This window comes from Corvus cornix, chromosome 4, assembly GCF_000738735.6.
Source record: "Corvus cornix cornix isolate S_Up_H32 chromosome 4, ASM73873v5, whole genome shotgun sequence".
Lineage (NCBI taxonomy): Eukaryota > Metazoa > Chordata > Aves > Passeriformes > Corvidae > Corvus > Corvus cornix.
Window position 1 is genome coordinate 2,864,445 of NC_046334.1, and position 10,097 is coordinate 2,874,541.

Consider the following 10,097-nt stretch of genomic DNA (forward strand, 5'->3'; position numbering starts at 1 on the left):
GGACCTTCCCTCTTCAGGGCTCTGTGAGACCTCACGGCCCTTTTCCCCGCCTCACACACACCCTTCGCTGCCCCATAACCTCAGCCCCTGCTTGGCTGCTGTCCTGCCCCAACTGCCCAGTCTCCCTCCACCTCTCTGTTGCTTCACTGTGCTGGTAAGAGCCTTTGCAGCTGTCACCTCCCTCACAGCCCACATCGCCTGCAGCACCTCGCATGCAGCCCCCTCGGGGGTCTCAGGCACTGCCAGCCCTCTCCCTGCCCTCAACACCCCTCCCTGCACCCGGATTTCACTGCACCAGACTGTGAAATCACTGCCAGCGATTCAATACCCAATGGAATTTCTTCATGCCAACCCTCCAATCCTTCAGGAGAGCAGGTGTTTTACCTCCATTTCTGCTTTTGAACTGCCTTTTTTTTTTCTGTCAAACTAGTCTTGTCTTGTTAAATATCTCCATTTGTTAGTAATGTGCTTTCTCCTCTTCTCTGCTCTTGTTTTTGTGGTTTTTTTTTACAAAGCTCAGCACTGTAAGGCCCAAAACCAGCTGTATGAGATGTCACTGGTAATTCCCCCTCCTCAGCAAACATCCTGGACACCTATGTGCACCTACAGATCAGTATAAGTGGTTTAATGTGATGGCTTAGCACACAGATGTATGGATGTGCATCCCTGATGCTTCTCTGAGTTCTACCTTATAGGTGTCTTGAAATGTTAGAGTTGCTGTCAGAGTCGCTGTCAGAGTCATGTTTTCCCTACAGTTTTATAGTTTGAATTATATCTCCTGGAAGATCAGTGTTCTTTTGTATTCCATCCCTCATGAGCAGGCCAAACCCATTGGAAACAATCCCATGCCTTTCAGGCCATGACACAGGGGCAGGAATCCTTTTCTTTTGTTACTCTGTATGATTTTGTTAAAAGCTGCAATTGTTTATTAAACTATGGAGGTAGACAAGTTATCCTCTGTAGTTGAAGGAGGATACGCTTGCAGAATTAGCCCGTATATCCGGAACAATATGAATTGCCAAAGATGTGCCATTGCAGCCTGTAAAATATGTAGTGCCAAATATGTACCGCTTCCGCTTATGTTATGTAAATAAAGAGATAAAATACCAAATATGGGAGAGAAAAACGGGTCATTCAGAGGACTATGGAGGAAGACTTCTGGCTTCAGCCTCAACGACCACCAGAAGGCAGAAGAAGACCCCCTAGCAACACAACGCACATGCGCAGAGAAACTAGATAACAACCACCTGGAAAGACAGGAAAGCGGAAGAAAAAACCATATATAAAGGACTCTGTACAAGCTAAAAAACGTGGCAGTCGGCGGAGCGGAGACTCCCCTGTCACCCAGCGCTGCTTTTGCTCACATTCTACTTGCTTAATTACTAATAAATTTCATTTATTAAACTAGAGTGCATCCCCCTTATTGTTGCGCACTCTTTACAATTTTGGTGCCGTGACTCGGATGGGAAGATAGCGACCTACCGTCTCTTAGGGAGGCGCCCCGAGGTACTCCTCGGCCCGGGGATCGGTGGTGCGCTTACCCCCACACCGACGAACCTAAATTCTAGAATGGTGAGCAATTGAGAACCGGTCAAATCCCATAAAGTTTAGTGCACTAAAGTCCGGACGAAGACGCAGGACCGCGTGAGTATCGAGCATCGGGATTCCGTCCGGGCGGGATTGGGTTTCCTGAGATATAACGACTGAGAGGGTTCGAAATACTGAACCAAGCGAGTGCGGACCCTTTAGTACTACGTTTCCCGACTCCCGCGAGGGGACCAGGCTAGGAATAAGGGGAGCGAGTGTGTGTGTGTGTGCAGACATCTCAGAAGATGGGGGCGAAGGGCAGCAAGCCTTCGGTCCCATGGGGAGGGTCCCAGCAGGGAGGGCCCCAGTGATACCCCAAAACACCCCCCTAGCATTCATGCTAAATAATTGGAAATACCTCCCTAGTTCACCCGAGAAACACAAAGCCAGAATGATAGAATTCTGTACTAAAATATGGGGAGGAAAGAAAATACAAAAGAACGTGATTTGGCCAGTTTTTGGGTCAGATGAAGATTGGGTGCGACAACAACTTAACCTGTGGGTAAACAGTAAAAGTCCGCTTGACCCAGAAGAAAGTTGCATATGCTGCAATGTGGCTAGAAAAACCCCAGGTAGCTATGTTTCCCTTAAATGAGAGAAAGAAAGAAAGGAAGAAGAGCAGGAAGATGAGCTATTATTGAATCCACCCCCCATATGTGCCCCCGGCACAGGCACTGGAGGCACCGCCACCGCCAATTCCCCTCGATGCACCAATTAATGCAGAGCGAGTGTCCCCCATTACAGTCAGGAGGAGAACTAGAAATCAACGAGAACAAGCTCAGATGTACCCACTAAGAGAGGTACCTATGGGAGGACCCCTACCCGGGATCGGATATGTTACTGTCCCTTTAAATTCAGGAGACTTACGAGAATTCAAGAGAACTGAAATGGGGAGTTTATTAGATGATCCATTAGGAGTAGCTGAAAGGCTAGATCAATTCTTGGGACCCAGTCTCTATACCTGGGGGGAGATGAACTCAATATTAAGCCAGCTGTTTACATCCGAAGAAAAAGAAATGATTAGGAGGGCTGGCATGAGAATATGGGATGCCCGTCATGCCCAAGGACCGCAGGCAGACACTAAATGGCCATTACAGAATCCCAACTGGGATAACCAGAATGCCGAACATAGGGTCCACATGGGGGATCTAAGAACTATAGTGATTCAGGGAATCAGAGAAGCCGTACCCCGTGGCCAGAACATTAATAAAGCTTTCAATGAGAGACAACGGAAGGACGAGAGCCCCACCGAGTGGTTAGAGAGATTAAGAAAAGCCCTACAGTTATACTAGGCCATCAGCGTGGTACCAGTTATCAAATCAGAGGAAACAATGTAGCAGATGAAGAAGCTAAGCGAGTCGCAGGGAATCTCAGTATTTTGTTTACAATGAAAGAGATACCACAAAAAGACGAAAACCTTAGTTTTAACCAAAAAGAAAAAGAAATTGCAAGACATAGGAGCTAAAGAACACAATAAGAAATATATGTTACCAGATGGTCGTGAAATATTGCCTAAAGGAATAGCCACAGATATCCTTACAAAAATCCACCAAAAAACACATTGGGGTACCCAAGCCTTAGTAGATCATTTTGAACAGTTATATGCCTGTATAAGGATTTATAACATTGCAAAATCAATAACCTGGTCTTGTGAGATTTGCCAGAGGGTAAACCGAAGTAAGAGTAAGCAGAAACAATCAGGAGGACGACCTCCAGCATACCGACCCTTTTCACACATACAGGTCGATTTTACAGAGCTACCAAAAAAGGGAAGATATAAATACCTCCTTGTAATAATTGATCACCTCACCCACTATGTTGAAGCTTTTCCTACCGGTAAGGCAACTGCCAATCAGGTAGCAAAAGTGCTGCTCGAGCAGATAATACCTCGATACGGGGTAACTGAAGTGATTGACTCAGATCGCGGACCTCATTTCACATCTAAAATCATTAAAGAAATAGTGGACAATATAGGAATTAGATGGGATTACCATACACCATGGCACCCCCAGAGTTCCGGTAAGGTTGAAAGAATAAATGGAGAAATCAAAGTAATTTTGACAAAACTAATGATAGAAACCAAATTATCTTAGATTAAATGCTTACCAATGGTATTATTAATTCTGAGAACTCGACCAAGAGCTGATTTGGGAATTTCTGCCTATGAAATGGTGTATGGTATGCCCTATCGTATTGAGAAACCCCAGACTAACCTTTTAATTCGAGACTATGCTATAAATGAATATGTTTCACAACTAGCAAAACACTGAGAAGAATTGTGGAAACAAGGACTAGTGGTACAAAGACCTCCACTAGACTTAAAAATTCACAAAATCGAACCTGGAGAATGGGTATTAATCCGGGTATGAAGAGAAGAGACTTTGAAACCCAAATGGGAGGGTCCTTATCTTGTTTTGCTGACTACAGAAACTGCCGTCAGAACAGCTGAGCGCGGCTGGACACACGCAAGCAGAATCAAAGGACCAGTACCACCACCCCAGTGGAAAATCACCAGCCCTCCGGGAGAAAGCAAACTTGTATTAAGAAGAGCGATAAGTACAAAAACTAAATGATAGAAACTGTAGTTGAACCATTTATTAAGTTGCCGTTTGCTGTGCAGTGTGTAATAGGATTTGTGATTGCTTTAGCATTATCAATAGTTTTATATTTTTTATGGAAAATTGTTAAATGTGGAAGAGGAATTTGTATATGAATAATAGAGAACAAACCGAAATATGGAACCTACCACTAGATATTAGAAGGCTAAATCAAAAGACACGTTTAATATTCACACCTATAATTGAGAGACTGCCAAAAGAGATAAAATCCCAGATTCCTCCACCCCCATATACCTTTATTGAGATTCAAACAGTAATCAGCTGAACAATTTCAACTAGCAATTTTGCATTGGGATTTGGAGGTGTGGGGCGCAGCCATCACTGCCCAACTAGAATCACATATTATAAAAAGCCAGTGCAGAGGATACAGAAAAGAGAAGAGATAAACCAGACCAGACCTTGAGCGATTGAAGGTACAGGTTCCCTTCCCTGAACAGGAAACCCCTGCTGCCGAGAAGATGAGACACCTCGTAGCCGGATGCAACCCGGTTGACGAGCGAGGCAGAGGAGGTGACCCGGGGAGGAAAGGTTACCTAATGCTCAAGCGAGGAGAATATTATCAATGGCTCTTCCTCCTTTTCTCTGTCATCCTGAGTAAGCCTGTGAAGCTGGTTGAGGCTGGAAATCCACACCAACCGTTTAAATGGTCCCTAATAAAATGGGAAGATCAAAAAATAATACCCACAGTAATAGGGCCAGGGAATGTTAGTTTTAACTGCCAGCTCTGTGATCTTATAGTAATACAACCCTGCCTAAACAAAAGGGGGTTTTATTTTTGCCCTGCATCTAATCCAGGGAAAAGCTATTGTAATTGGCCCGGGCACTACTACTGTGCGTACTGGGGCTGCGAACTGAAATTCAAAAGTTACAAACAGCTGTAAACGAAGATCTGGAGCGAATAGAACAGTCCATTGAAAACTTAGCTACTTCAATGAAATCACTTTCAGAAGTGGTGTTACAAAATCGAAGGGGATTAGATCTATTATTCCTTAAAGAAGGAGGATTATGTGTTGCACTGAAAGAGGAATGCTGTTCATTCGCAGACCATACCGGAGTCGTACTGGACTCTATGTCCGAACTCCGAAAACGATTAGAACAACGAAAAAAGGAACGGGAAATGAATAAATCATGGTACGAAGGATGGTTCAGTGCCACCCCTTAGTTAACGACTTTGTTGTCTGCCATAGCGGGACCCCTGATAATAATTATTTTAGGACTCATCTTTGGACCATGTATTATTCGATATGTGTTGAGGTTCATAAATGAAAAATTTGATATAACCAAATTGCTAATTTTAACAACCAATGCGAAATACCAAGCTATGTCTGAAAAAGGTGAAAATGAGTACTGTGAATGTGATTCCAAATCACCTGTATACGATTGTTGCTATGCAGAAAATGGAATAAGATTTTGTGATTGTCATAGTAGATGTGAGTGGTGTGGGAAGAAAATAAAGGAGGAGGAGATCGAAATAGTTTAATAAACAATAGAGGTTCAAAAAAAAAAAAAAAGGGGGGAGTTGTTAAAAGCTGCAATTGTTTATTAAACTATGGAGGTAGACAAGTTATCCTCTGTAGTTGAAGAAGGATACGCTTGCAGAATTAGCCCGTATATCCGGAACAATATGAATTGCCAAAGATGTGCCATTGCAGCCTGTAAAATATGTAGTGCCAAATATGTACCGCTTCCGCTTATGTTATGTAAGTAAAGAGATAAAATACCAAATATGGGAGAGAAAAACAGGGGTCATTCAGAGGACTATGGAGGAAGACCTCTGGCTTCAGCCTCAACGACCACCAGAAGGCAGAAGAAGACCCCCTAGCAACACAACGCACATGCGCAGAGAAACTAGATAACAACCACCTGGAAAGACAGGAAAGCGGAAGAAAAAAACCATATATAAAGGACTCTGTACAAGCTAAAAAACGTGGCAGTCGGCGGAGCGGAGACTCCCCTGTCACCCAGCGCTGCTTTTGCTCACATTCTACTTGCTTAATTACTAATAAATTTCATTTATTAAACTAAGAGTGCATTCCCCTTATTGTTGCGCACTCTTTACACCATTACTCTGTGTTACTTCACTGAGCATCAGAACTAAAAGATAAAGCATTGAATTGACAGCAAAGTCATTTCAGCTCACCGACCCCCAGGTAAACATTTATCAGTCTCTAACTTGGTCATCATATCAAAATAATTTCCCTCAAAAAAACCCTCTCAACTTGTTGACTGCTGAACAAATTGAACCAGGAAATAGCTTCTTGTATTTTTAAAGGAATAATTGATTCGGTGGCTCTGTGGTTGCTGGTCAATACAACAGTAATTGGAATCATCATGACTAATGCACAGATCATTTTACAGGCCTTTCTTACTTGCATGAACATCTCCTCAGCTCACCTCCGGTGTGCTAGGCCAGGATGTTTCCCCCACTCTTGGGGGAACTGGTTGTTAAGCTACACATGCAGTTCTTATTAGGCAGAGCAAACAATCCTATGTATGCTTTAGCTTATTAAAAGCATAATTTAGCTTGCTATTAAGGTACTATTTTGAGTGTGTCTGTCTGATTACATGGGCCCTCATAGTGAAAACAAAAATCTCTTTTTTCATCTTGTGTGTATTATCAGTCTCGACTGCCATTTTTATATCAAAAAAGAAGGATTTTCAAAATATTTTCCACCTTCTTCTTATTGCCCTTTTGGAAGTGCCAGCTTGGACCTCTGGCATCTCACTGCTCACTTTTGGAAAACCTGGAAAAACTGGCCAGTGTACTCTGTCCTTGTCAGAAAGAGACATTATCCCACCTCCTGCATAAATCATGTGTTCCTCCTGCATCTTCTGAAACTCTCATATTCATTAGCAGACAAATACTCTGTTCCTCAAGACTTTAATGCATTCCCTTGCCCTCAACTTGTACCTGCAAAGCAATTGTGATTCCAGTTGGGTCACTGTTAAATATGCTATTAATTACTTCAGGAAGACATTAGACCATACTCAGAACAGACTGTAAACATTTTATGTCATTAGGTAATGCACTGAGGCTGTTTTTAATGCCAGAACAGCTCTATTTATATACTGTGTTGCATAATTAGCTACTAATGAGGCTCTAACTAACTTCCACTGCTGTAAGGCCTAGATATCTGTTCCTCTTTCAATGAATTCATTTTTGCTGTCTCATTAACACACTAAAAAACCTGCAAATTGTATTTTAATTAAAAGCTAAACTACCTCTGTCTGGAGACACTAATGAACAGACACACTCCAAGGGAAACACAAGAACCTTGTCAGTCAAGAGGACAAATACCTTGCCAGAAGAGTAGCACAAAAAGATAACACAGCTCACTCTCTTATTTTCAAGGGCAGGCTCTTCTCTACTTTCTCCCTTTTTTTTTTTCCTTAATTTTCTCCTTTTGTATCTTCAGCAAGGCTGCCTGCCCTCAGACTGACAAACTGCAAGCTAGACCCTAAGAAACAGCAAGACTGTCTTAGAATCATGAGGTGTGTGTGTATTTTGAGTCTTCCTGATGCTTGCTACTCCTGTCAAGTCTTCTGTGTCACGTTTTCTCTATAGCTGCAAGTGCTAAAAACACACCAGCATAAACTCATCTAACTACGTGACTTCACAACCATTGCAATAAAATCATGAGCACTGACCACAGTGCTTCATTTCCTGACTTCTGCAGGCACTTCAAGCAATTAATCAAGCAACATTCTCAAATCCATCAAGTCATCAGGTTTGAATATACTGGGCAAGGAACAGCATCCCACTAATCTTATCAACACACACATACAAAGGCAATTGATTGTACAGCGTTCCAGTGGCAGAAACAGAGACTCAGGTTATTTTAAAAGACCTCAAGGCAACATAAAAATAAAATGGAAAATGACACACAGAACTAATGTTCCAAACTGTATTAAAGCACTGTGAAAACATCCATCTGCAAGCAAATAACCCAGGAGCAGGAGAGAATAACTAACAATTAACATCGGAGGTAAGGAAGCAGCACTTTTGAAACAATACAGGCAGTTCTAGAAACATTCAGGAAAAAGTTCCCATAAGCTCCTGCAATTAGTGACAAAAAAGGGACTGTATTATTCTCACTGGAAATTGCTGACAGAAGCTGTATCAGAGAAAGAGCAGAGGAAAGACCATCATGGAAAGATTTCTGGATTAACTGTCTGCTTCCCTTGCAAACATGGCACTCGGAACTTGCCGTTCTGCCTCACTTCTTAGGATAACTGGAAGCTACCCTAGTAAATGACACCAGACCCCTGTACACAGCCAGGAGTTCTGCTTCTTGGTCTTAAATTCGGGTATTTCATTCCCATCTCCTTCATGTGAAGAGTTCCTTAATCTCTTATGAAGGGTTTTCCTAATATTAAACTAAGTGGTGGATATTAGGAATGCTTAGCAGTCTATTCTCCCTGAAGATGAAAATCCAAAGTAAGCCAACTTAATTAAGAATTAATTCCCTTTAAATCACAGCCCAAATTTCTCTCGCTGATCAATTATTTGTGGCATGAGATGATTTACAGGACACAAGGGCAGATTAATTTAGGTGACAAAAGTGATTTCAACTCTCATCAGAGATATTCCGTCCTGTTTTTTAAAAAATTCACCTTTTTAAGATAAGTTTTGGCCTGCTTACAAGTCTCTGTGTTTTGACTTTGATATTTCTTCACACAGAGCCCCAATGCCATTTTCATTCTATTACAACCCCTTCTCTCTTCCTAATTGAAGGGATAATTCTGAAAACTGTGCTTTAAAAGAGTGTATCGCCTCCTTGGAATCTCTGAAAGTCTTCCGAGGCTGCAGGAAAAGTACTGGCTCCTTTTGAACACTTCACACCAGGGCTCTGAATATCAATAAAGTTCCAATGAATTAACACTGTTATTGCCCTTCAGTGGAATAACTCAACCCAAATGCTGGGGGGTTTTTTTCTGGTGAATGAAAGATTGTGCTATCTAAGCAGATGAATACACAAAGATGGCTCCACAATTGCACATTTTAACTTCTGGATACTACTTTTTAAATCTCTTTATTTGAGCTTCTGGATCCTGCAGTCAGAGGCAGGAGCAGCTGTTTACTTAGTATTTTATTAATTCATTTACTAATTACTAATTAATTAGTATTCTACTAATACCTTCCTTTTTTTAAGAATTAAGTCTTTATGACAAAAAGCAAGTAATAAAAACAAAACCTTTTTTCTCACAATCAACTACGAAGGCTGAGCAAATAGAATTAGAGCAGCAAGTACTCTTTAGGAAAAAAACTTTAAAAAGTATTTTAATGTATTCCAGATATCAGTAGAATAGGATATGAGACAGAGAGTAGTCTTCAGCCCAGACTTATGGAGAAGAAAGAGGATCTATGGCTTTACTCTTCGAATATTCTCTTGAATTATGTACCATATTGCACAAATCTGATCTATTACAAAAGCAACAAAACTGCTTTAGGAAGCATTTCCCTCTCTCTTGTTGATGAGGATTATCTGTTTATAAATTACAGGATGAGTAGCTGACACATTTTATCAAGTGCTTCTCGTAAATCCCAAGGAATCTGGTTCAATATACTACCGGATGATGATCTTTAAATGCTCAGGAGAGTTTTCATTTCAAACATATGTGTGTTCTAATGAGTCACAGAAACAATGATGCAAGCAGGATACACTGTGTGTAAGGAAGAGCAGTTCGAAGAGCAACAGCTGCATGAAAGCATGGTTAGAAAAACTAGAAAACATTTGAAATATGGAATAAAATTGGCAATATAAGCTAGGGCTCTGCATCCATATTTAGGTCATCAGTAAGTCTATCCAATGTTGATAAAGGAATACAAATTGTTCTGAAATTAGCTGCAATGCAGCAGTTGAACCACAGTTTTCCACTCTGTGCTCCAGA

The 10,097-nt window shown here is 41.5% G+C and overlaps 1 long non-coding RNA gene across 1 annotated transcript; it reads left to right on the plus strand.

Annotated features, from left to right (window-relative positions):
* Positions 1–876: 876 nt before the first annotated feature.
* Positions 877–4,361, plus strand: LOC120409882. Its single transcript, XR_005601749.1, has 2 exons — positions 877–1,644; positions 4,015–4,361. It is a non-coding gene; the product is annotated as an uncharacterized LOC120409882 (long non-coding RNA).
* The last annotated feature ends 5,736 nt before the right edge of the window (positions 4,362–10,097 follow it).